The sequence below is a fragment of the Canis aureus genome, chromosome 33 (genome assembly GCF_053574225.1).
Source record: "Canis aureus isolate CA01 chromosome 33, VMU_Caureus_v.1.0, whole genome shotgun sequence".
Taxonomy (NCBI): Eukaryota; Metazoa; Chordata; class Mammalia; order Carnivora; family Canidae; genus Canis; species Canis aureus.
In genome coordinates, this window is record NC_135643.1 from 20,611,759 (window position 1) to 20,633,487 (window position 21,729).

The 21,729-nt window shown below is 36.5% G+C and overlaps 1 protein-coding gene, 1 long non-coding RNA gene and 1 pseudogene across 44 annotated transcripts in view; 2 read left to right on the plus strand and 1 right to left on the minus strand.

Moving 5' to 3' along the window:
* STPG2 (sperm tail PG-rich repeat containing 2) overlaps window positions 1-21,729 on the minus strand; it is a 523,536-nt gene that overhangs the window by 430,536 nt on the left and 71,271 nt on the right. The gene's annotated exons all lie outside the window — the stretch shown is intronic.
* Window positions 9,082-20,333, plus strand: LOC144304383 (uncharacterized). Its single transcript, XR_013371297.1, has 2 exons — window positions 9,082-9,229; window positions 19,683-20,333. It is a non-coding gene; the product is annotated as an uncharacterized LOC144304383 (long non-coding RNA).
* LOC144304289 (ATP synthase peripheral stalk subunit OSCP, mitochondrial pseudogene) lies at window positions 14,965-15,441 on the plus strand (annotated as a pseudogene).

A 21,729-nucleotide genomic window follows, 5' to 3' on the forward strand; every position in this document is an offset into this window, starting at 1 on the left:
CTTTATTAACTCTCTTCTTCTGCTGGGTGTAGGACCTATTTGCTGTTTTTTCTCTAGCTCCTTTAGGTGTAAGGTTAGCTTTTGTATTTGAGTTCTTTCCAGTTTTTGGATGGATGCTTGTATTTCGATGTATTTCCCCCTCAGGACTGCTCTTGCTGCATCCCAAAGATTTTGAATGGTTGTATCTTCATTCTCATTAATTTCCATTAATCTTTTTAATTCTTCCTTAATTTCCTGGTTGACCCTTTCATCTTTTAGCAAGATGGTCCTTAACCTCCACGTGTTTGAAGTCCTTCCAAACTTCTTGTTGTTATTTAGTTCTAATTTCAAGGCATTATGATCTGAGAATATGCAGGGGACGATAACTAATTTTTGGTATCAGTTCAGACCTGATTTGTGACCCAGTATGTGGTCTATTCTGGAGAAAGTTCCATGTGCACTTGATAGAATGTGTATTCAGTTGCGTTTGGATGTAAAGTTCTGTAGATAACTGTGAAATCCATCTGGTCCAGTGTATCATTTAAAGCTCCCGTTTCTTTGGAGATGTTGTGCTTAGAAGACATATCGAGTGTAGAAAGCACTAAATTGAAGTCACCAAGTATATTATTATCTAAGTATGTCTTCACTTTGGTTATTAATTGATTGATTGATATATTTGGCAGCTCCCCCATTCGGGGCATATATATTGAGGATTGTTAAGTCCTCTTGTTGGATAGATCCGTTAAGTATGATATAGTGTCCCTCTTCATCTCTCACTACAGTCTTCGGGGTAAATTTTAGTTTATCTGATATAAGGATGGCTACCCCTGCTTTCTTTTGAGGACCATTCGAATGGTAAATGGTTCTCCAACCTTTTATTTTCAGGCTGTAGGTGTCCTTCTGTCTAAAATGAGTCTCTTGTAGACAGCAAATAGATGGGTCCTGCTTTTTTATCCATTCTGACACCCTGCGCCTTTTGATGGGGTCATTAAGCCCATTCACGTTCAGAGTTACTATTGAAAGACATGAGTTTAGTGTCATCATGATATCTATTCAATCCTTGTTTTTGTGGATTGTTCCACTGGACTTCTTCTTAAAGGGGAATCTTGAGAGTCCCCCTTAAAATTTCTTGCAGAGCTGGTTTGGAGGTCACATATTCTTTCAGTTCCTGCCTGTCTTGGAAGCTCTTTATCTCTCTTTCCATTCTGAATGAGAGCCTTGCTGGATAAAGTATTCTTGGTTGCATGTTCTTCTCATTTAGGACCCTGAATATATCCTGCCAGCCGTTTCTGGCCTGCCAGGTCTCTGTGGAGAGGTCTGCTGTTACCCTAATACTCCTCCCCATAAAAGTCAGGGATTTCTTGTCTCTTGCTGCTTTAAGGATCTTCTCTTTATCTTTGGAATTTGCAAGCTTCACTATTAAATGGCGAGGTGTTGAACGGTTTTTATTGATTTTAGGGGGGGATCTCTCTATTTCCTGGATCTGAATGCCTGTTTCCCTTCCCAGATTAGGAAAGTTTTCAGCTAGAATTTGTTCAAATATATATTATGGCCCTCTGTCCCTTTTGGCGGCCTCGGGAACCCCAATTAAATGTAGGCTTTTCTTCCTCAGGCTGTCGTTTATTTCCCTTAATCTATCTTCATGGTCTTTTAATTGTTTGTCTCTTTTTCCCTCAGTTTCCCTCTTTGCCATCAACTTGTCTTCTATGTCACTCACCCGTTCTTCCACCTCGTTAACCCTCGTCGTTAGGACTTCTAGTTTGGATTGCATCTCATTCAGTTGATTTTTAATTTCTGCCTGATTAGCTCTAAATTCTGCAGTCATGAAGTCTGTTGAGTCCTTTATGCTTCTTTCTAGAGCCACCAGTAGCTGTATAATAGTGCTTCTGAATTGGCTTTGTGGCATTGAATTGTAATCCAGATTTTGTAACTCTGTGGGAGAGAGGACTGTTTCTGATTCTTTCTTTTGAGGTGAGGTTTTCCTTCTAGTCATTTTGCTCAGTGCAGAGTGGCCAAAAAGCAAGTTGTATTGGGAAAAGAAGAAAAAGAGAGGAGAGAAATAAGGAAAGAAAAGAGAAAGAGAAAAAAAAAAGGAAGAAAAAAAGAAAAAGAGAAAGAAAAAGAAAAAGAAAGGGAAAAAAAGGGTGGGGGAAGCAAACAAATCAAAAAGCAAAACAAAACAAAACAAAACAAAAACAAAAAACAAAAAACCACGGGGGAGTATCTTCTGATTCTGTATACAGTAAGTCCCTTGACTTCCCCTGGAACTTGTCCGTCTAGCTGGTCTTCTGGGGGAGGGGCCTGTTGTGATTTTCAGGTGTTAGCACTTGGGGGAGCTGCTCTGCCCCTGCCTGGTGCAGGGCTCAGTGGGGGTTGTTTACCCCGTGAGGCCCCAGAAGGAACAACTCCAGTGGCGGGGCCAGCTCTGGAGCTCTGGAGTCAGCTCCCGCAGTAGCTCCAGAGCTCTCTGTCTGCAGGGCCTGGAGGCTCCGGGGAGGGGCCACTGATCTGCTCAGCTTGGGGCAGGAGTGTCCTTGCTGTCCTGTGCCCTTCTGGCCTCTGCCTGGGGGGAGGTGGGGGGGTGGATCCTAGGCTGTGTCCCCGGCGCCCTGTGCTCCTGGGCCTGCGCTGTTGGATTCGAGCTCGGGTCCACGCAGCCCCCTCTCCGTGGAGCCAATGCCCAGGCTCCTCCGAGCTGCTCCCAGGTCCAGCCGTGCAGAGCTGCAGCCCTTACACCTCTCCCTGGGGCGCAGGTGTCTGTTAGTGTCCCAGGGAGCCTGAGGGCATCTCCGCCCTCCTGGGGTCCTGCTCCAACTCCCTGCCAGCGCCTTTCCGCCCGGGAAGGTTGGTGCAGCTCCTGCTTCTCCGGGACAGGGCTCTCCTGTCCTGGGGACACTTGCCCCGGCCTTAGCCCGGTTCCTCGCGGGGCCCCTCCCCCTTGGAAGCCTTTTGTTTCTTTATTTCTTTTTTCCCTGTCTTCCTACCTTGATAGAAGCATGAACTCTTCTCACTGTAGCATTCCAGCTGTTCTCTCTTTAAATCTCAGGCTGAATTCGTAGATTTTCAGGATGATTTGAAGGTCATCTAGGTAATTTGGTGGGGACAGGTGACTTGGGGACTCAACTCTTCTGCCATCTTGCCCCACCTCTGACTTTTGATTTTTATTAGATACCTGTGGCATAATGTACTCTCTCTTCTCATTTCCTTCTACACATCAGTTTAGACAACCAATAATTTTATCTTTTGTCCTTCATATGAATTTTATGGATTGTCTTAAGATATAATCATAGAAGTATTGATTGGTTTCTTTTGGCTATATTTTGTGATAAATACATTGTTCATTCCCATGAAAGTAAAGATATATAAATCTTAGGTATGTATCTTATTTTACAAAGTGAGCAAGGATAGTGATATATCTGATTTTTCATATTCTTCAATCCGAAAATTCATTTGTTGAATGATATGTTTTCAATATATAAACTACTTAATCAGTCCTAAATTTCGTAATTCTATTTTGAACTTGGATCATGATTTTGCACATTCATTTTTGTGATTTACAATTTCACTCATTATTTAGATTGTTAATTTCAGATAAAATGTGTTACCCACTTAGTTTATCCTGAACCCTTTAACTTGTACTAAATACCTTCTCTGATTTCTTTGAAATATGTTCCTTATAAATGTATTCCTTATTAAAAAACTAAAGATCATAGTTCCAGAACATATGTTTTTTAAGCTGAAAATAGCTTAGCTTATGCTCCTATTTTAATCTCTCACCATTCCTTCATGATCATTATGTTTTCATAAATTTCATGTGAAACACCCGATATTTAGCAGGAAATCAAATCAAAATGCCCATTCGATAGGGTATAAAAAGCATAGGCAGGGGCACTTGGTAGTTCAGTTAGGCAGCTCACTCTTGATTTTAGCTCAGGTCATGATCTCAGGGTCATGAGATCTAACCCCATGTCTGACTGTGCACTCAGCACAGAGTCTGCTTGAAATTCTCTCTCCTCTCCCTCTGCCCCTTTCCTTACACACTCATGTGCTCTCTCTCCCAATCTCTCTCTAAAAAAATTAATAAATAATATTTACTTAAAAAACACAGGTATTACTCATAAAATATTTAATTCTGTACTTCACATTTTTATACAATTTACTCTAAAGAACCAAAATACAAATGAGAGAAGTCGTTCTTCAAAAGGAACACCCTGAATAACTATGAATATGAAAAAAATAACCTTTGCATTACTTCATTTTGGATTATAATTACAAACAAAATTAATCACCATAAGGGTTTATTTTATTAAAGATCAATAAATATGATCTCTTTAGATGCTTAGAGCTCAAAATTCTTTGGTATATCATCTATTTTCTCTGTTAAAAGTTTTAGCACAATAATTTTACTAAAACTTTTCACTAATCTTAATAAATCTTACATTACTATAAGATGAAATTCTTAAAACTAAGATCCATTTTGGAGCCTATCCAGATGCTATTATTGAAAATATTACCAAAACCATTAACTCTAGAAATAATTAAAATAATGACACTTTTGTGCATACTACTAGGTGATTCTATTGCAATTTTCCTTTGGTGGCATTTTCACAATGCTTCAATGTTATAAATTTAGTCATAAGGAATTAATGACAGTAACTGACACACGGTAAGTATTTAACAAATATATTCTATAATAACTACACACAAAATTTCTTACAGTAAAAAAACATCCTGGTATCTAGGGCTAGGACAAAGCTAAGTAGAGAGTTGTTCCTGGGAGCTATATCAGGGTAGAGGAAGCTGGGACTGGTCTGGGTCACAAAGGGCCTGGATCATGGAAACCTGCAACAGCCAATGGGAGAACTCTAGAGCCAAGATCATAATCTGAAAGTAGTCACCAGTTCAGAGTTCATTACATGAACAAGTTAGGTTAATTAGTATAAGACTAAGTCTATGAAGGACAAGAAAGTGCTGAGAAGGACATGTGAGAGCTGAAGGCCTGCTTTTATGTGATAATGGTAATGCAGCGAAGGGTCATCTGCTATGGCTTTGCCTTTAGAATATCCAATACAATCCAAACATGTTCCTCTGGGTTATAAATTTACATGAATGCCATTATAACCATACTACTATCACCAGATTATTCAGTAAAATTAGTCTCTATAGCATAAAGAATCCAGGGCATCTTGCAGTATTGTCTCAACTCCCTATCCTTGATCATTCTTTAAAACTTTTAACAAATGTTTCCTGAGTATCTATTATATGCCAGGCACCTTCCTAAGTGCTGCAGATAAACATAATAAAATAAAATGTCTTCCCTCATGGAGTTTAAAATTTAACCAAATAAATCAATAAATAAATAAATAAAATTTAACTATATAAATATATAATGCAAAATATAATATACAATGCTGAAAAATGAAAACTGCTACACGGGAATGAGTGATTAGATTGAGTAGTCGAGAGAAGGCCTCATTGAAGAGGTGACATTGAAGCAAAAATGTGAATGAAATGAAGGGAAAAGCCTTCAACAGCAAAAGCATTCTAGGCAAAAGAAATAATAAATGCAAAATAGTTGAAAACAGGAAATATTTTTGGCATGTTCTAAGAGACTGAAAAAGAATAGTAGAATATATAAGAGTAAGTAAGGAAAAAAGTGGCACCAAATAAAATTGAAGCAGTAGGCTGGGTCTCTATCATTAAAGACCTTATACATTATGATTAAATGTACAAATTTTATTCTTAAAGTGGTGGAAATCAATGGAAGGTTTTGAACAAGGGAAGTACCTAATCTGATTTTATTTTTAGAAAGACATTTCTGAATGATATGTATAGAATAGATTATAGGTAGATTATGAAGAGAGATTAAAAGTCTTAAGTTTTTTGGAAAAAGAAATTGGTATTATTTAGTGACTGGCTAGCTGAATGGGAAAGACAAGTGGGGAAAATCAAAAGTCCTGTTTTACACATGGGTGATTTGAGATGCCTATCAACTATCCAAGTAGAGATGTTGAATACGCAGTTAAATAAAAACATCTACAGTATAAGTGAGGGGCTTGACATAGCAATTTGCAAATAATAAGCATATTAAAAAAGCCATGAAACCAAATGAGATCCTTGCTAAATGTAAAAGTATAGAAGAAAGGCACAATCTAAGCAAGCTAAGCATAGAAGGGAACAGTAGCTAGGGATGGATAAAAGAGTTGAAAGAGGGGATCCCTGGGTGGCGCAGCGGTTTGGCGCCTGCCTTTGGCCCAGGGCGTGATCCTGGAGACCCGGGATCGAATCCCACATCGGGCTCCCGGTGCATGGAGCCTGCTTCTCCCTCTGCCTGTGTCTCTGCCTCTCTCTCTCTCTCTCTCTCTCTCTCTCTCTGTGACTATCATAAATAAATAAAAATTAAAAAAATATTAAAAAATAAATAAATAAAAGAGTTGAAAGAAATGGTGATATGATACACAATCATTACTGTGATTCAGAATGAGCCAGGAAAATCCTCTTTAAAGTATATTTTTAAGTCACAAGGATGTAAAGTACAACATAGGAAATAAAGTCAATAATACTATAATGACTTTGAATGGTGACAAAAAGTCAATAATACTATAATGACTTTGAATGGTGACAAATAGTAACTAGACATTGTAGTGATCATTTTGAAATGTCAAGTCACTGTGTTGTACCTGAAACTAATTAATATTTTATGTCAACTATATTTCAATAAAAATTGTTTTAAATAAGTGAAATTTATTCTAATTCTATACCAAAAAGAAGTACTTACTTTATGACTGGTAGTGTAACAGGTTCTGGGATATAAGAATAAGTGAACTATACCATAGGAATGTTGGTGGGTGCAAAAATGGCAGAAGCCAATCTCTATTGCAATGGTAACATGGTGAGGGTAGATCAACTTTGTTGCAGGCCACATTCCTTTGGTTAAAAAAGACCCCTTATTGCACCTTATGTATATTGTATCAGGAATGAGAGAACTATAAATACCTAATGATCATACCATTGCTTCAGGCTTCCCCAGAATATGATGACTCTTGTAACTGGTATATTTTTTGGGAAGACTCTAAAAGCCATGGCTATGAAGTTGTTACAAGAGCTATTAGCTTCAATGGGGAGACATGAGGCTTTTAAGCCAGGGAGGATCCTACACCCACACGATGTGAATCTTCTCTTGCACCTGAGCTATACTGTTAGGAGACTGCCACAACTTCTTCAAAAGAGAAATGACTGATGCTGCTCTGCTGCTAAGCTAAGGTTTCTGTCTTATATTCCTCTGAGTAGACTCATTTAAAGCATGACAGTACGGGCTAGACTTTCAGACCTTTCACCCAAGTGTTTAAGGAACTATGAGAGAAAAAGGATTGGGAGGTAGAAGAGATTTTAAAAAAGGAAAAAAAAAAATGGAGGAGGAGATGCTAATGAGATACTGATGCAGATGTCTGGATAGGGGATCTTATTTACCTTTAGTCTTATAGCAAAGTTCTAAAATATATAATAGATGTCTTCTTCTTGTGGGAGCAAATAAATTTCAGAGTGAATCCAGGTTTGTGCTAAGAGGAAAAACTGCTCACTCCCATAGCAGTCTATGAAATGGACCTAGTCAGAAACCCAGCCACCGTTGGGCAGGAAATAATGAGGGGTACTAACCAAATTAACTCTGGCTAGGCAAACTGTGGAAGGAGCCTCGGTGTCCATCGAAAGATGAATGGATAAAGAAGATGTGGTCTATGTATACAATGGAATATTACTCAGCCATTAGAAATGACAAATACCCACCATTTGCTTTGATGTGGATGGAACTGGAGGGTATTATGCTGAGTGAAGTAAGTCAATTGGAGAAGGACAAACATTATATGGTCTCATTCATTTGGGGATTATAAATAATACTGAAAGGGAATAGAGGAGAAGGGAGAAGAAATGGGTAGGAAATATCAGAGAGGGAAACAGAACATGGAAGACTCCTAACTCTAGGAAATGAACTAGGGGTGGTGGAAGGGGAGGAGGGCGGGGGTGGGGGTGACTTGATGGCAGGCACTGAGGGGGGGCACTTGATGGGATGAGCCCTGGGTGTTATTCTGTATGTTGGCAAATTGAACACCAATAAAAAATAAATGTATTATTACAAAAAAAAAAAAAAAACCTCTGGCTAGGGAGTTAAGGTGGGCATACAAACCTGCCAAACCCATATTTCTGATCACTCTGTTGAACGGGTGGAGTCACACTCAAGAAATGTCTGTGTGTGTGTTAGCCAGCAAAAACAAATAGGACTATAGGGTGTCAATACTTGACCAGCATCTGCTGTCCTGTTATGATTACCAATAAAAATAAACTCCATAAAAACAACTTCTACAATAACTGAGTATTTTAAAAGTCCGAGACCAGGGGCACCTGGGTGGCTCAGTCAGTTAAGCATCTGCCTTTGGCTCAGGTCATGATCCCAGGGTCCTGGGATCAAGCCCCAAGTCCAGCTCCCTGCTCAGCAGGGTGTCTGCTTCTTCCTCTCCTCTGCCCCTCCCTCAATTTTGCATGGCATTCTCTCTGTCAAATACATAAATACAATCTTAGAACAAATTTTTTAATAAAAAATAAAAGCCCAAGGCCAGAGACTAAAATCTTGACTATGATTTCAGACTGCACAGATCCCCAGATTTACCAATGGTATTTTTTGAACCATACCATTCAAAATGAAAAAGACATATTTGATAAAACAGACATTTTAAAAAATCATTGCACTGTTTGGTTTACTAAACACTGTCATATTTTTTCCTTATAAATTTACCTGTTATTTACAGTATTAAAAGATATGGTGGACCCTATAAAACTAATTGGCCAAAATTCTATTCCAATCAACTAGGGTAGAAAGTAAACAGTAATGTCCTATTCATTGAATAATGTAAATACTGTGGTCATAAAATGTGCTGATTGTCTTTTTCTATGTGAATGCAGTTAACCAAAGGAAAGGACAGGGAGTAGACGTGGGTAAAGGAATAATAAAAGTATTTTGCCTTTGCTAGCAGTGTTCCCCTGACAACCTGAAAAGAGAATATGTCTACTGGGTTGCTAGGCAACATTACTTAAAGTAAAATGCCCCCTGATTGGTAAGATATATCTGTACCTCAAGAACTATAAATACCTGATGAGCCACCATAGCTTTGTTTATCATTTGTACCTGGCATGTCCCTTGTGAGGATCCTGGAAGTATGGCTATGAAGTAGCTACCAGAGATACTGGTTCCTGTGGGGTATGAGACTTTTACTCCTGGGAAAATATAATGCTTTCCTGTCATGTATCAAATCTCCTTGCATATGAGCTATAATTCTATTTAATTACTAAAAGGGCTCTTAAAGAAAAAAATCCTGACACTTTTGGTAGGGAAGCTATGGTTCCTATCTTACATTCCTCTAAAAGGATTGTTCTAAATATGGCTTATGATAATTCTGGGAGTCCGAATGTTTAGTTGAACCAAGAAGTTGAATCAAAGCCCAAGATACTACCCTGAATGGTCCTCAATCTTCTTGAGGTATACAAATGACAGATTTCTACTAGAAGAATCTAAAAGAGAATGCTCCAAAACTAGGATACAACATAAAAGCCTTTGAACTAATATAGTATGTTTGGAGAGGCTATGGAAGGAAATAATAGGGCAATAATGACTAAGGCAAGAGTTGCCTGAGAAAGAGAAGTAAGTAAATAATCTTTATTAGGTCAATACTAATGAACAAGAATAGAACCATAACTCTGATGGAAAATAAATCTAAGAAAATTCTAATTCTGTAACTTCTAAGTCTGTTTTATTGCTAACACATCCTATATATTTCAGGACATGGCAGAGATACAGACATACTAAATGTCTCAGCTTATCACAAGTAGTATTTCAAGGGGTTCAGATGATCCACTTTGTCAGTACCATGGTATAGGTGAATAGACACTGGCTCTGATTTCACCTGCTAAGGACCAAAAGTGGCTATGTTAAACAATGTATGCCACCACCATCAGTCTCACTCTACCTTCACCTCTTTGTTTGCTAAAGAAATATAATAGACTGTGGGGCCACAAATTTCTCCATAGAGAAAAAAGCCCAAATGGAAATGGCTTCAGAGGACATACAATAAAGATCCTTAACTCACCAGATGTAAATGACTAAAATGTATACAATACTCAAATGATGGAAAAACCAAACTGTTTTATATAATACAGGCTTACTTTCTATCACAATTGCTCCAAGGTATATTCTTCAGAGTCATCTTCAGACTTCAAGTGATACTTTCACAACACATAGCCTAAATCTCATATGGAATATTCCATTTAGTAGGGAACTGTTGACTGAAAATTTCATATACGGAAAACCAGCATTCAGCAATCCTGTATGAAAAACTCTCCCCTAAAAGAAAAAGTTAAATATATATGTTTCTGTTTTGAGTGAATGAAATAAAACTAATGGGCAGAGATGAAAGGGTCTTTTTTCATGTCTTGAGTAGCCAGAATTAAGGTACAACCTTGCTCATTCCATTAAAAACTGAATTAGTCATTATAAAAGTATCCACAACCATTTAATTTTGATAAACAGAGACTTTATAGGGGAAAAACATTGTATCTGTCTACTAGTACTAACGAAGTTACCAATAACATCACAATAATATACTTCTGAAGTCACATTAAAAAAAAAAGGGAAAACAAAATCATCATCAGGAAGTAGGATTCATATAAGATAGGAAACTATTAAAATCTTAAAGGAGAACACAGGCAGTAACCTCTTTGTCATCAGTCATAGCAACTTCTTTTTTAAAGTATTTATTCATTCACTCATTCATTCATTCATTCATTCATTTATGATAGACAGAGAGAGAGAGAGGCAGAGACACAGGAGGAGGGAGAAGCAGGCTCCATGCCGGGAGCCCGACGTGGGACTCAATCCCGGGACTCCAGGATCGCGCCCTGGGCCAAAGGCAGGCACCAAACCGCTGAGCCACCCAGCGATCCCCAGTCATAGCAACTTCTTACTAGATATGTCTCCTTAGGCTAGGGATACAAAAGCAAAAATAAACTATTGGGACTTCAAAATAAAAAGCTTCTGTACAGCAAAGGAAAAATTCAACAAAACTAAAAGGCAATCTACAGAATGGGAGAAGATATTTACAAATAACAAACTGAAAAAGGGGTTAGTATCCTAAATATATTAAGAACTTATGAAACTCAACACCCAAAAAAACAACCCAATTAAAAAATGGACAGAAGACATGAATAGGCATATTTCCAAAGAGATACAAGTGGCCAATAGACACATGAAAAGATGCTCAACATCACTCATCATCAGGGAAATACAAATCAAAATTACAATGAGATCATCATCTCACAACTGTCAGAATGGCTAAAATTAACAACACAGAAAACAGGTATTAGTGAGGATGGGGAGAAAGAGGAATTATCTTAAACTGTTGGTGGGAATGCAAACTGGTACAGCCACTGTGGAAAACAGTATAGAGATTCCTCAAAAAGTTAAAAATAGAATCACTCTCTATGATTTAGTAATTGCACTACTAGGTAAAAATACAAAGAAACTAATTTAAAGGGATACATGCACCCAGATGTCTTTAGCATCATTATATACAGTAGCCAGATTATGGAAACAGTCCAAATGTCCATTAACTGTTGAATGGATAAAGAAGACATGGTGTGTGCATGTGTGTTTGCCATAAAAAGAATGAAAAGAATGAAATCTTGCTATTTGCAAGATCTGGATGGAGCTAGAGTGTATTATACTAAGTGAAATATATCAGTCAAAGACAAATACCATATGATTTTACTCTTATATGAAATTTAAGAAACAAAACAAATGATCATGAGGGGAAAAAAGGGAGAGGCGAACCAAGAAACAGACTCTTAACTATCCAAGAACTCATGAGTGAAGGTGGGTGGAAGGATGTGTAAAAGGTGATGAGGATTAAGGAGTGCACTTGTGATGAGCACCAGGTGTATCGAAGTGTTGAAACATTATATTGTACACGTACAATTAATATTACACTGTATGTTAACTAACTGGAATTTAAATCAAATCTTTTTTAAAAGTGGGATTCAGAGAAAATATATAATTAGAATCTATAAAGATTTCCACATGCTGCAATGCAAAGATGCAGCTCAAGCCTGAAACAAGTAAGAGAATAACTTCAATACTTCTCTATTATACCTCCCTTGGAAAAAAATCATGAGCCAAAAGTGTGGGTCACAATCCTACCAATCTGCTACTTTTTGAGGAACCTAGAGCAATACTCCATCTCATCTGTCTCCACTCAATTACACATATCTTTCCCTGTGCACTGAGAAGACAAATATCAAAAAATGTAAGTTACAGGCATAAAGAATGTTATATACTGAGATGTAAAGGTCCCTCAAGTAAAGATGTTTTAAAAGCTCTCTCAAATATAGATGCTAGAAATTGCCATTTGACAAGTACTCCATATATTTAGTTTGTCAGTAAAACTCTAAATTTTCTTCACTCATGGGTAGAAAAAAAGATGCCATTTTACAACTTAAATTTGATAATCAGAAAAATGATTCCAAAATTTATTTAAAACCTGTAAGAAATTATGAATAGAATTAAAAATAACAAATATATATATTTGTCTGAAAAAAAAGGCTCATTCTTTCTCTTCATGTATAGGATACACCTAATTGTATCCTTCAAACTTTCCACCAACTTAACTGATTATAAGCCAAATACCAAAAGGAGGTATGTTTTAATGTTGGGGGGGATGGAATCCTGCTATTACAGAGAGATAGTTCTATCTTCTCCTGCAAATATAATCTCAAATCTCTGTAATGGGTAGCACTCCCTACAATTGATTCAGCCACAGAGAGAAAGGTGTCTGCTTCAATACCACCCTGAATACTTTTGTCTTGAATTTTACTTTGTAGGAAATGAATCTGGAAACTCACATTGTATTTTCTACTTCCATTTGCCTGACATATCCTTCTTCATCCTTTCACTTTTAATCATTATATTTATTTAGTTAGTTATTTGTGTGCTTCTTACGAATAGAATTTTATTTTTTCATTATAATCCAAAGTCTTTTTGCCTTTCATATGGGGGTTTAAACCATACAAATGTATTTCCATAATAGAATAAATTGATTGTTATCTATTTCCCATTTGAAATCAATTCAAATTTGCACCATAGCCAAAAAAAAAAAAAAAAAAAAAAAGGCTTTTTCCTCACTTTGAATGTGGCAGAAGTTTCCATCCAATGATAGGCTTCAAATTTTCATTCTCTGAAGAAATTATAAAAATTAAATTCCCTATATATTGGAATCATCCGGTCAGGATCTAACCAGCACCTATTAAATATGACTCCGGTTATATTCCAAATCAGACAAAACATCAAAAAGAGCCAGAGGATCATTATGGCTTCAGTAGGGAAACCATCCAAAATCACTTGCTTTAATCCTCAAGTGTAAAACTGTTACAAATTAATATTTGATCATTAATATTGTACCCTTTCTTGTGACATCCACTGAAATAAAAAGTTTAACTCCATTTTTGACATTTGACAGCTGACAGCTTTTAAAACCTCACCCCTAAAAATAAATAAATAAATAATAAATAAATAAATAAATAAATAAATAAATAAATAAAACCGCACCCACATCTGGCAAGCTGATAAGAAACCCTCCTTTAGGGACATCAGGAGTTTCAAACTACATCTGCATGTGGGAACCAGTCTCACCCACTAACCACAATAGAAACCCCAAGCCGACTGATCCAAAATTAAGTAGAAAAAATCTGATTAAACAAAAAGAAAAATTATAGAAGTTTAATTATAAAAATTAACAATTAAAAATGATCTAGACTAGAAAATTTTGCTACCAAGATCTTTAAAATGTCAAGATTAAATCATCCAATTTATTTTATGAAAGAAATGATTCTTATATCACAACCTGAGGTATCTGTTGTCACAACTACAGAGTAACCTCACAGGTGCAAAATCCCAATAAAACACAGGCATCAACTGTATAATATCACTTCTTCCTAAAAATAAAATATTCTGTCCTAGAATAACAATTACAATGCATTATACATAAACCTAAAACCTCTAACCATTTTTTATGTAGTAACTAAAACCCTATAAAATGGTTACATACGTAAGATATGATGTTTAAGATGTAAAATGTTAAAACATAGCTTCCTGATAAACAATTCAAGTAGCTATTAACAAACAGTTGCCTTGCACATTTGAATACTATGATGCCTTTCTCAGCTCAGCAACATTGGAGATGTATATGCCTTCACTGATAATTCAGTACACTTACAAAACATCTACAGATTAAGTTCATATTCTTCCAAGATTGTATTGCTAATGTGCCTAGAGACTTTTCCTAAACATCTTTTTTTTTTATTTTTGATTGGGTTTAAAGGATATGTATTCTATGACATTACCATATACATAAACAAGAGACAGTCTCTACGGGGAAAAACATTAACCAGGAAGATACTCTGTGAGATAGTCGTATACTTGCAAAATTGATTCAACTATATATTAAGGGAATTGTCTACTCAAAATTTAAGAGTGGCTTAATGTAAGAATCTCTCAACAGATTTATCATGTCAGTAGGTTTAGGGAGAACCACCACACCTCACTAGATCACATAAACAGCTCCAAACACATTTTCCACATTGAAAAATATTACAAAACCAGGAACAAAGATATTTTTTAAATGGTAAAAAAAATATTCATTTTATTTTTTTTTAAATATTCATTTTAAACTAGAAGCTAGTGCCATGCAAAAAGAGAAAACTAAAGGCATTCCCACTGAAAGCAGAATAGAGGCACCCTTGCGTGTCTCTCTCTCTCTCTCTCTCGCTCTCTCTCTGACTTGGGTTTGACCTACAGCCACGCAGAAAAGATGGCCACCCCAGTGGTGCCCGGGCTGTCCCAGCAGGTGTAATGTTTTGTATGTCTTGGTCAGGCAGTTTTCCAAGCTCATGAAACCACCTGTTCAGATATATGGTATCAAAGGTCACTATGCCACTGCTCTTTATTCTGCTGCATCTAAACAGAATAAACTGAAACAAGTAGAAAAGGAATTGAGAGTAGCACAAATCTGGAAGGAACCTAAAACGGCTACTTCCACTATGAGCTCCTACGTAAACTGTTCCATGAAAGTGAAAAGCCTAAATGACGTAACAGCAAAAGTGAAGTTCTCTCCTGTCATATCCAACCTGATCAGTTTGCTTGTTGAGAACTGTCACTTAAACAATACTCCTGGAGTCATTTTTGCCTTTTCCACCATGATGAGTGTCCACCATGGAGAAGTACTGTGCTCAGTGACCACCACGTCTCCTTTGGATGAAGTCACTTTTACTCAACTAAAAACGGTCCTGAAGAGCTTCCTAAGCAAAGGCCAAGTATTGAAATTGGAAGTCAAGGTTGATCCGTCACATAATGATTGTCCGTATTAGGGAGAAATATGCTGATATGTCTGTGAAAACTAAGATTCAGGAGCTGAGCAGGGCCATGCAAGAGGTTTTCTGAAAGTGTTGATTTTCTGTCAGGGAAAATTCCTAAAATTTGGACCGACAATAAAATGCTTCCTGAACAGAAAAAAAAAAGAAAACAGAATAGGATGCCAGATATCATCCTTATCATTTAATGTCGCCCTATAATTTCTTTCCAAAATAGCAAACCAAAAATAAGGATGACAAAGGTGGGAGCCAAATTACCATCTGATGACAAGTTTATATATATAAAATAAAATTATACACACATATAAACATAAACACATGTGTGTTTATATAAATACATATATATATATATATGCTAAGAGAATTATTTAAAAATCTCTTAGAGGGATCCCTGGGTGGCGCAGCGGTTTGGCGCCTGCCTTTGGCCCAGGGCGCGATCCGGGAGACCCTGGATCGAATCCCACATCGGGCTCCTGGTGCATGGAGCCTGCTTCTCCCTCTGCCTGTGTCTCTGCCTCTCTCTCTCTCTGTGTGACTATCATAAATAAATAAAAATTAAAAAAAAAATCTCTTAGAATTAAGGGGGGGGAAATGGCAAGGAATTCAATTACTGGATCACATTTTATTTTATTTTTTTATTTTAAGTAGACTCTATGCCCAGCGTGGAGTCCAATGTGGGGCTTGAACTCACCACCCTGAGACCAAGACCTGAGCTGAGATCAAGAGTCACATACTTAACCAGTGAAGCCACCTAGATGCCCCTGTATCGCTATTTTAAATAAAATCTTTTGTCTATATACCAGTTATAGTCAGTTCTTAAAAAAAAAAATAGAACCAAAAACTGTTTTATTTGTACCAAGAAGGTATAACTTATAAACATTATTACATGTGCTTATAAACAATCCCCTCATAACATTACAAAAGAGCTATCATATCCATTCTCTGATTCAACTCTTCTCAAAGAAGCCCTAATAATAACAGAAAAAAAATTTATTCCACAATATGCCTGCCCTATATTACCTTCATGAACAATCTAAATAGCTCAGAAGCTGATCATAAATGTATATAAGAATTTAATAAATCATAAATAAACATCGCAAACCAACAGATTATTCAAGATGGACTTTTGTTTGAATTATCCAGGAGCACAGATACTCTTTTCTCTCTATACTTGAACAAGAGACTGTGAAGCTATTTAGTGCAATAGCTATCTTGCCATCATTAGTAAAAGTTTTATCTGTGAACAAAACAAGTACAGAGGAAGTTCTCACAAGTGAAAGAGAGAAACTAGGTCCGGGAGCCTAAAACAGTATCTAAGACAGACTTGCTCTAAAATGTACCAATAAATTCCCTTGCTATTTAAATTAAGACAGATGGCGTTCAGTTCACTGTCACCTGATATGCCTACCAAAAAGAGTATGTACCTATAAGGAGAATGCAAAGTAAACAAATATATATTTGAATAATTCCATCCAACAATATAGATAAGACTGAGACTTCCTCATCACCAATCTTTCATCTTGATGACCCTGAGTTACTTTGCCTAAATAATTGCCCCCGATATCTAGGCTATTTCTGTTACTGAATCACAGCAAGGCAAAGGAATTTAAATAAAGATGCACTCAAATAAATAAATACATACATACATACATACATACAGATGCACTCAGAAAAAAAAAGTTAGTTATGACATTGACTTATACTACCATACAGTTTAAGTTGTACATTTTTATAGATTAACTTTATCAGTATGAGTGAATTTACAAATACATGTAACAATGCTTTCATTTGAATATCTATCTGCAGTTTAGTAAACTACTGTACTATAGTACATTTTGTGAGTAAAGAGAAGTTGATATGTCTCATTTTATTTCATCTTGCTACTGGATTATGCTATAACTAAAACATAACTCAACAATTTGATGCCTCAGAATCTCCAGCTACTTAGAAGTAAAACAATATGCATTTGAATATATCTATCAGGGGATCCCTAGGTGGCTCAGTGGTTTGGTGCCTGCGTTCAGCTCAGGGCATGATCCTGGAGTCCTGGGATTGAGTCCCATGTCGGGCTCCTTGCATGGAACCTGCTTCTGCTTCTGCCTATGTCTCTGCCTCTCTCTCTCTCTCTCTCTCTCTCTCTCTCTGTCTCTCATGAATAAACAAACTCTTTTTAAAAAATGAATATATCTATCAAAATAAAGTTTGCTTTATGTATCAAAAATATATTGTCAGACGCCTGGGTAACTCAGTGGTTGAGCATCTGCTTTCAGCTCAAGTCGTGGTCCTGGGGTCCTGGGATTGAGTCCCACATCAGGTTCCCTGCATGGAGCATGCTTCTCCCTCTGCCTATGTCTCTGCCTCTTTCTCTGTGTCTCTCATGAATAAATAAAATCTTTAATATATATATATATAGATAGATTATAATATAATCAAACATCACCTATGTAAATATTTAAATGATTTAGTGGCTAACAATTTTTCAAAATTACACAATTTGGTGAAAAATGTAATCCAACTAGATTCCCACAAAAGGTAAATTGAGTATGGATATATAATGTCTTAATACAGAAGTTATTTGTCAAAATTTAAAGAGAGAACCACACTTTAATATTTACCCCCATTTGAAAAAAGAGCTTATGTCACATTGCTTCACTCATATCTAAATAGGAAATAGATCTTCATCTGTAGGAACATCGGTATAACACAACAGAAATGGCAGTAAATATATCCCCTTTCTTCTAGACCAACTATTAATGTTACCATTCATGAGTCAGGAAGATGTAATATCCATAAATCACTTTCACTATCAAGTGAATAACAAGTACCCAAATTGCCTAATTCATTCTCTCTACCTATAACTGTACAAGTGTTTTATTTATTCAGAAGTTTATTATTTCTGACAATCAATATCAGTTATATCAGTTCTTTTTATTAAATGTATAATATATATTCAGAAACATGAGGAAATCACATTATTCTTTTAACAGTGTAGCATTTACAGATGTCAGAAGGCTCAAGATTCAAATATGGCCTCATCAATAACAGCAACACATCGAAGAAATGTTTCCTTCTCACCTCTTTCCATTTTAGGAATCTAAGCAATCAATCTAGTTCATGGAGTTAAACATTCTCCTCATGTAAAAACCTATATAATAGATTGAAATTGTTTGGTTATCATACAAAATGGGGTGAGGATTTTCTTTTTCAGAAGGCAACTTGACACTATATTTCAACAAATGCTTCATAAAGCCTGAATTCCACAATGAAAACCCTGAAGAAATTACTTTGGTCTGCAGTAAACTTATAGCAGAATTACTGGGATAGCTCCTATGATATTCAATTTTAAAGAAATTTTTAGGGATGCCTGGGTGGCTCAGCAGTTGAGCATCTGCCTTTGGCTCAGGGCGTAATCCCAACTCTGGGATCAAGTACCACATCGGGCTCTTTGTGTGGAGCCTGTTTCTCCATCTGCCTGTGTCTCTGCCTCTCTCTCTGTGTCATGAATTAATAAATAAAATCTTTTTTAAAAAAAGAAAAAAGAAAGAAATTTTTAATCCACTGAGTAGCTGGATTAAATACAGTAATTTAGCTATTAAACTTTGAATAGTATTATTATTACACATCTAAAACCAGAAAGCCTATTCTTTGGATATTAAAGTAAGTTAATATCTTAAGTTGTCTTTCAGCCAATAATATCAAAAAGATTCAGCTCCTTCATAAAGATTTTGGAGCAAGAAAAGAGGATTATTTTTTAAAGGAGGACATTACCAATATATCAAATAAAATACATTCAACAACTTGTTTTATATCTTGAAAGCACTGCAGATAATGTATTATTTTGTATATACTATTTTGGCACAAAGCTAGAAGTAAATATTTTGTAAATATAGAGACATCCCCCTTCCCTAGAGACAGTCAAAGTAGTAAAGACAAAAATGCCTGCCTCCCCTTTCTGGGGTAAAATTACTACACTCCAGGTAAATGAAGATAATCTCTCTTTCTCTGAAAGTGAGAATGGAGCAGGTTTGCCTTGCTGGCAGCTCTCATATAAGATCAGAGTCTACCAATGTCAGGGTTTCTCTCCTGACATTTGGAGGATAATGCATCCCCATGTGTGTACAATAAGTACTTAGCCTTACTAGCTTCACTCTGTGGAGATAGGAAATTAGGGAGCAGAGCCAGGATGACACCTTTGCTGTATTAAATTGTCTAAATCCATTTACTTGTTGTCTCCTTAGAGGCCGAATCTATGAAGCTGTAGCAAGGCAACCTACAGCTGCCACCACACCTCTGCTTAGAAACTGCTTGACTGCCCTTTCACGAAGATGGCGTGGAAGGCGAAGAAGGAAGCCCCTGCCCCTCCCAAAGCCGAAGCCAAAGCAAAGGCTCTGAAAGCTAAGAAAGCGGTGCTGAAAGGCGTGCACAGTCACAAAAAAAAAGAAGATCCGCATGTCACCTACATTCTGACGACCCAAGACCCTGCGTCTCCGAAGGCAGCCCAAATATCCTCGAAAGAGCGTCCCCAGGAGAAACAAGCTTGATCACTATGCCATCATCAAGTTCCCCTTAACTACTGAGTGAGTCAGCCATGAAGAAAATAGAAGACAACAACACACTTGTGTTCATTGTGGATGTCAAGGCCAATAAGCACCAGATCAAACAGGCTGTGAAGAAGCTCTATGACACTGATGTGGCCAAGGTCACATCAGAGAAGAAAGAGAAGAAAGCATATGTTCGACTGGCTCCTGACTATGATGTTTTGGATGTTGCCAACAAAATTGGGATCATCTAAACTGAGTCCAGCCGGCTATAAATCTAAATATAAACTTTTTCACCATAAAAAAAAAAAAAAAGAAACTGCTTGACTACTTGACACTAGTTCCACCACTTAGTAGTACTGTGATGCTGGACAAGCTACTTAATCTCTCTTTATCTCATGTGATCTCAAAGTGTATATAATAACAATTTCTACAAAAGACCATTGTAAAGTGAATGCTATATGAAAAACAGGTAGTTACCACACCTGAAAAAAATACGATGGCTACTATTGATATTATTATTAACATTATTTATTTGTTCACTCATTCACTTATTTGAATCGTATAAAAAACTTTTTATACTTATTCCCAGATTTATTACTATGTTCCACAGTTAATACAATCAGTACAAGTAGTATTAGAATTTTTTCCACTTGTCCCTTCTTATACATTAAAAATAGAACACATATTTAAAAATTATTTCTCCTACCTCTCCCGAGTTCACTCAGAGAATCTAATATGCTGATTCTAATTCAACTAATACATACTGATTATACATACACAATAATCACTATGCTAGAATTTTCATATTTTATAGTATTGATGTATATTTAGTACTCACAAAATACCCTAGCAATGTTCCTAACACTGTTAGTTCAAAAAACACCTTGATGTAAAAATAACATTGAAATTAATAATAAAATACAAAACAAACTTGACAATGCATAGCTTAAAGCATTCTTTTCTTTGTTATAAATAAATTAAAATAAATTTCAAATAAAATTTGGAGACAGACCACATAAATCACTGCCTAAAACAAAGAATATCAACTTCTAGAATAAAGGCAAAGAAGAGGAATATCAGAATCAATGACAAAGCTCCTTCAAACAATATAAATCTCTCTCCTTAGGTATATGCTCCTCTACAGAATTTTGATTTTTATTTTGCAGGTGCTGGATGTTGTGTATGTGTATTCTGATATGCTCTTTTTTCCTACCTCTCACTGAAAAACACTGCCCCAAAAGATAATCCATTCACTGATATTGCTTTGCCTGTTATAACTTTTTAGATTATTTTATTAAAATATAATTAATGATAGGGATGCCTGGGTGGCATAGTCAGTTAAGCATCTAACTCTTGATTTCAGCTCAGGTCATGATCTCAGGGTTGTAAGGCTAAGCTCTGCATCAGGCTCTGAGCTGAGTGTGGAGACTGCTTAATATTCTCTCTTTCCCTCTGTCCCTTCCCCCACTCCCGATATATTCTCTCTCTCTCTCTCTCTCTCTCTATATATATATATATATATATATATATGTGTGTGTGTGTGTGTGTGTCTACTATGTAATTGATGATGAAAATATCTTCACTTCACCTTCATTTTTTTTTATTTTATTTATTTCAGAGAGAATACAGAGTGAGAGAGAGAGAGCAGGAGCTGAGGGAAGAAGGGGAGGGAGAGAGCGTATTCCCCACTGAGTAGGGAGCCCAACCCAGGGCTGGATTCCAGGTCCCTGGGATCATGACTTGA